General features: G+C 50.6%; 1 long non-coding RNA gene across 1 annotated transcript in view; it reads left to right on the top strand.

Annotated features, from left to right (window-relative positions):
• The first annotated feature begins 759 nt into the window (after positions 1 to 759).
• The window catches only part of LOC133557039 (uncharacterized), a 35,875-nt gene continuing 30,343 nt past the window's right edge, over positions 760 to 6,291 (top strand). The window contains exons 1-2 of the long non-coding RNA XR_009807657.1: positions 760 to 879; positions 956 to 1,038. This is a non-coding gene — a long non-coding RNA (uncharacterized LOC133557039). The remainder of the gene's footprint in view (positions 880 to 955; positions 1,039 to 6,291) is intronic.

Below are 6,291 nucleotides of genomic sequence, written 5' to 3'. Positions count from 1 at the left end.
ACACTGCCATCGCCCGGAGCCGTCGCTTTTTTTCTTTTTTTTTTCTATTCCTTCACTATCAATATCCTAATTCACAAATCTTTCATCCTCGCTCAAATTAATGGGGAAATTGTCGCTTTCTCGGTCCGAATTGCTCTTACTGCTGGTGGCTCCCATTAAAAACAATGGGAATATGGGAATATGTGTGGAGCCCTGCAACCAGTGACGTCACGCGCACATAATTCCGGTACAGGCAGGGCTTTTCTATTAGCGACCAAGAGTTGCAAACTTTATCGTCAATGTTCTCTACTAAATCCTTTCAGCAAAAATATGGCAATATTGCGAAATGATCAAGTATGACACATAGAATGGACCTGCTATTCCCGTTTGAATAAGAAAACTCATTTAAGTAGACCTTTAAATGATACATCCTCCAGAACAGTAGGGGGCAGTATCTTTTTGGTTGGCAGCCTGCTAGCATCTTTGAAGCAAGATTCAGTCAGGAGTTGAACATAATCATTTTTCCTCGAAAGTGCCGTATTAACAATAGCTACCATTACTAGCAATTAAGGTTCAATTACTTTGTGGTGCAGCAGTGTTAGCCTATAGGTAGCTGTGCTAACAGTGTAATGTGACTTGACTGTAGTTTTCTTCAAACAAACTGATGAGCCTAAAAAGCTTGCTGTATCCTGATTAGGTGCTTATATTGTAAGATTGATTGTTTAGCCATCTGACCAATCAGTGTGTGTACTTTATGTAACCACTCTCACAGCATTCATTCCTTTTGCCTGGAAATCATTTCCTCTCCGGCTGAGTGGAGGCGAAGTAATACTCGAGGCCCGGCTGGCGTCCACCCACGACTTTCACAAGCTTCCCTAAAAAGGCGAGCTTAAAACTCCAGTAAGTTTGCACGCTGAGCTCCGATACCAGTCCAGTTGACATGCTAGTGATGTTTGCTTTTGTGCCCGCCCTGCAGAAAGTAACACCTGCTGGGGTTCAAGATGCTCTATCACAGTCTGGTCTTCACGTGGATCTTTCTGAAGCTGCACCACAAGATGAGTGAGTGAGAAACCAAGATACAACATCAAATACAAATGTTTTATTTTATTTTTGTTTAGATCAACTTCAGATCTATTTTTCGATTGCAAGTTTTAGTATTTTTTTCTTGTTTGTTTCACGCCCTTTTTGTCAAAGATGATATTTTTTATGGCAAAATATGCAATATTCTCCCTAAAAAATACTTCAAAGTGGAATTTTTGATGGCATCCTGACCAGATGCCCGAGCCACCTCATCTGGGTCCTCTCGATGTGGAGGAGCAGCGGCTTTACTTTGAGTTCCTCCCGGATGGCAGAGCTTCTGACCCTATCTCTAAGGGAGAGCCCTGCCACACGGCGGAGGAAACTCATTTCGGCCGCTTGTACCCGTGATCTTATCCTTTCAGTCATGACCCAAAGCTCATGACCATAGGTGAGAATGGAAACGTAGATCGATCAGTAAATTGAGAGCTTTACCTTCCGGCTCAGCTCCTTCTTCACCACAACGGATCTATACAACGTCCGCATTACTGAAGACGCCGCACCGATCCGCCTGTCGATCTCCCGATCCACTCTTCCCCCACTCGTGAACAAGACTCCTAGGTACTTGAACTCCTCCACTTGGCGCAGGGTCTCCTCCCCAACCCGGAGATGGCACTCCGAACCCCGAACGCCTCCCTAGGGAGGTGTTTAGGGCACGTCCAACCGGTAGGAGGCCACGGGGAAGACCCAGGACACGTTGGGAAGACTATGTCTCCCGGCTGGCCTGGGAACGCCTCGGGATCCCCCGGGAAGAGCTAGACGAAGTGGCTGGGGAAATCTGGGCTTCCCTGCTTAGGCTGCTGCCCTCGCAACCCGACCTCGGATGAGCGGAAGATGATGGATGGATGGATGGAATTTTTGATGTAAAGTAATCGGAGTCAACAATTCATAACAACGAGGATTTTGATTCATTACTATTTTTGGAGCGAGGTTGCTTTGTGTTATTAAAGTCATCTTTTTCTCCCTACATTTCGCCTGTTTGTTTTATTCCACTTTTTTTTCTTCCAGATAGTATTTTTAGAATGGCCACTATAACAGTAGGTGCGGGCCTCATATGGCCCCTGGGCCACACTTTTTACACCAATAATTCATAGCACAGCTCTTAATGAGGTTCACTTCTACGTCATCATGGACAGAACAGACATCTTCCTTCACTTTGGGGACAACATCCATCCATCCATTTTCTACCGCTTGTCCCTTTTGGGGGCACTGGAGGTGGCTGGAGTCTATCTCAGCTTCATTCGGGCAGTAGGCGGGGTACACCCTGGACAAGTCGCCACCTCATCGCAGGGCCAACACAGATAGACAGACCACAATCACACTCACATTCACACACTAGGGCCAATTTAGTGTTGCCAAACAACCTATCCCCAGGTGCATGTCTTTGGAAGTGGGAAGAAGCCGGAGTACCCAGAAGGAACCCACGCATTCACGGGGAGAACATGCAAACTCCACACAGAAAGATCCCGAGCCCGGGATTGAACTCAGGACTACTCAAGACAACACAACACTCTTAAAATCACTAAATGGAAGCAACCATCAAGTCACATCACTAGTCAAAAATACTGTATACGGTACAATGTGTCTGTTTTATTAGTGGCAACGTGTCAATTTATGTGAGCTTTTCTGCCGCGTTTTTGCAAACCTCCCCAGGGTAGGGTTGTGCGGTATACCATGTATAGTATCGCGGTACAAAATCAAAGCTAGAATAAAAAACTGTACTACACTCTGTTTGAAAAGTTCATGACGGCTCGTCGTCACATTGTGACATTGCTGGTTTTACAAGCAGAGGAGCATGTTCGGCAGCGCACAATCACGGAGTACTTACAAGCACACACAGTGTGTAGACAGAAAAGGGAGACCGGAGGCATTTTTGTCTATAAACCAATGATAAAGGTGAAGCTATAACACTGAAACACCCACATGAAGCGGTGCTTTAAGACATGGCTAGCTAGCTAGCCTGTAACATCCATCTACAGTCGGCAGTGTTTTTGATACTTCTAAATCACTAATCCTCCTCTCTGAGATGCCACCTTACCGTTGTAGAGGAGTTTGCGTGTCCCATGGATCCTAGGAGCTATGTTGTCCAGGGGCTTTCATGCCCCCTGGTAGGGTCTCCCAATACAAACAGGTTCTTGGTGAGGGATCAGACAAAGAGCAGCTCGAAGACTTCTATGGAATTACAACATAATGGACTCAGATTTCCCCTCGCCCTGACGCAGGTCACCGGGGCCCCGCTCTGGAGCCAGGCCCGGAGGTGGGGCACGATAGCCAGCGTCTGGTGGCTGGACAGAGCCCGAAGAGGCAACGTGGGTCACCCCTCCAATGGGCTTACCACTCATGGGAGGGGCCATAGAGGTCGGGTGCCTTGTGAGCTGGGCGGAAGCCGAAGGCAGGGCACTTGGCGGTCTGATCCTCGGCAACATAAGCTAGCTCTTGGGACGTGGAACGTCACCTCGCTGGGGGGGAAGGAGCCTGAGCTAGTGCGCAAGGTAGAGAAGCTCCGGCTGGATATATTCAGACTCACCTCGACGCACAGCAAGGGCTCTGGAATCAGTTCTCTCGAGAGGGGCTGGACTCTCTTCCACACTGGCGTTGCACCCAGTGAGAAGCGACGAGCTGAGGTAGCAATGCTTGTTTCCCCTGGCTCAAAGCCTGTACGTTGGAGTTCAACCCAGTGGATGAGAGGGTAGCTTCCCTCCGCCTTCGGCTGGGGTAAAGGGTCCTGTCTGTTGTTTGTGCTTACGCACCAAGCAGCAGTTCATAGTACCCACCCTTTTTGGATAGACTTGAGGGAGTACTGGAAAGTCCTCCCCCGGGTGATTCCCTTGTTCTACTGGGGGACTTCAACGCTCATGTTGGCCGCCCGGATCTGATCCCGAGTGGTGTTTTGTTATTGAACTTTTGTGCTCGTCACAGATTGTCCATAACAAACACCATGTTCAAACATAAGTGTGTCCATATGTGCACTTGGCACCAGGACACCCTAGGCCACAGTTCCATGATCGACTGTAGTTGTGTCATCGGATTTGCGGCCTCATGTTTTGGACACTCGGGTGAAGAGAGGGGCAGAGCTTTCTACCGGTGAGTTGGCTCTGATGGTAGGGGAGGATGCCGGACAGACCTGGCAGGCCCAAACGCATTGTGAGGGTCTGCTGGGAATGTCTGGCAGAGTCTCCTGTCAGAGAGAGTTTGAATTCCCACCTCCGGAAGAACTTTGAACATGTCACGAGGGAGGTGCTGGACATTGAGTCCGAGTGGACCATATCCCGCACCTCTATTGTCGAGGCGGCTGATTGGAGCTGTGGCCGCAAGGTAGTTGGTGCCAGTCGTGGCGGTAATCCTAGAACCCGTTGGTGGACATAAGGGGTGAAGGATGCGGTCAAACTGAAGGAGTCCTATCGGATTCTTTTGGCTCATAGGACTCCGGAGGCAGTGAATGGGTACCGACAGGCCAAGCGGTGTGCAGCTTAAGCGGTCGCGGAGGCCAAAACTCGGACATGGGAGGAGTTCAGGGAAGCCATGGAAAACGAATTCCGGACGGCTTCGAAGCGATTCTGGACCACCATCCGCCGCTTCAGGAAGGGGTAGCAGTGCACTGTCAACACCGTGTATGGTGCGGATGGTGTTCTGCTAACCTCGACTGCGAATGTTGTGGATCGGTGGAAGGAATACTTCGAAGACCTCCTCAATTCCACCAACATGTCTTCCTGTGAGGAGGCAGTGCATGGGGTATCTGTGGTGGCCTCTCCTATTTCTGGGGCTTAGATTGCTGATGTAGTAAAAAAGCTCCTTGGTGGTAAGGCCCCGGGGGTGGATGAGATCCGCCCGGAGTTCCTTAAGGTTCTTGATGCTGTGAGGCTGTCTTGGTTGACAAGACTCTGCAGCATCGCGTGGACATCGGGGGCGGTACCTCTGGATTGGCAGACCGGGGTGGTGGTTCCCCTTTTTAAGAAGGGGAACCGGAGGGTGTTTTCCAACTATCGTGGGATCACACTCCTCAGCCTTCCCGGCAAGGTTTATTCAGGTGTACTGGAGAGGAGGCTACGCTGGATAGTCAAACCTCGGATTCAGGAGGAACAGTGTGTTTTTTGTACTGGTCGTGGAACTGTGGACCAGCTCTCGGCAGGGTCCTTGAGGGTGCATCGGAGTTCCCCAACCAGTCTACATGTGCTTTGTGGACTTTGAGAAGGTATTCGACCGTGTCCCTCGGGAAGTCCTGTGGTGAGTGCTCAGAGAGTCTGGGGTATCGGACTGGCTGACTGTGGCGGTTCGCTCCCTGTACGATCAGTGCCAGAGCTTGGTCCGCATTGTCGGCAGTAAGTCGGACACGTTTCCAGTGAGGGTTGGACTCCGCCAAGGCTGTCCTTTGTCACAGATTCTGTTAAAAACTTTTATGGACATAATTTCTAGGCGCAGTCAAGGCTTTGAGAGGTTCCGGTTTGGTGGGCGCAGGATTTGGTCTCTGCTTTTTGCAGATGATGTGGTCCTGATGGCTTCATCTGGTCGGGATTTTTAGCTCTCACTGGATCGGTTCGCAGCCAAGTGTGAAGCGACCGGGATGAGAATCAGCACCTCCAAGTCCGAGTCCATGGTTCTTGCCCGGAAAAGGTTGGAGTGCCATCTCCGGGTTGGGGAGGAGACCCTGCCCCAGGTGGAGGAGTTCAAGTACCTAGGAAACTTGTTCATGAGTGAGGGAAGTGGGGATGGCGAGATCGACAGGCGGATCGGTGCTGAGTGTTCAGTAGTGCGGACGCTGTATCAATTTGTTGTGTTGAAGAAGGAGCTGAGCCGGAAGGCAAAGCTCTCAATTTACCGGTCGATCTACGTTCCCATCCTCACCTATGGTCATGAGCTTTGGGTTATGACGGAAAGGACAAGATCACGGGTACAAGCGGCAGAAATGAGTTAACTCCGCCGGGTGGCGGGGCTTTCCCTTAGAGAATGGGTGAGAAGCTCAAGCTGGGGGAGGAGCTCAAGGTAAAGCCGCTGCACCTCCACATCGAGAGGAGCCAGGTGAGGTGGTTTGGGCATCTGGCCAGGATGCCACCCGAACGCCTCCCTAGGGAGATGTTTAGGGCACGTCCAACCGGTAGGAGGCCACGGGGAAGACCCAGGACACTTTGGGAAGACTATGTCTCCCGGCTGGCCTGGGAATGCCTCGGGATCCCCCGGGAAGAGCTGAACGAAGTGGCTGGGGAGAGGGAAGTCTGAGCTTTCCTGCTTAGGTTGCTG

This window comes from Nerophis ophidion, linkage group LG08, assembly GCF_033978795.1.
Source record: "Nerophis ophidion isolate RoL-2023_Sa linkage group LG08, RoL_Noph_v1.0, whole genome shotgun sequence".
Classification (NCBI taxonomy): domain Eukaryota; kingdom Metazoa; phylum Chordata; class Actinopteri; order Syngnathiformes; family Syngnathidae; genus Nerophis; species Nerophis ophidion.
Note: the sequence above shows the minus strand (reverse complement) of the source record. Positions and strands in the feature narration are given on the sequence as shown.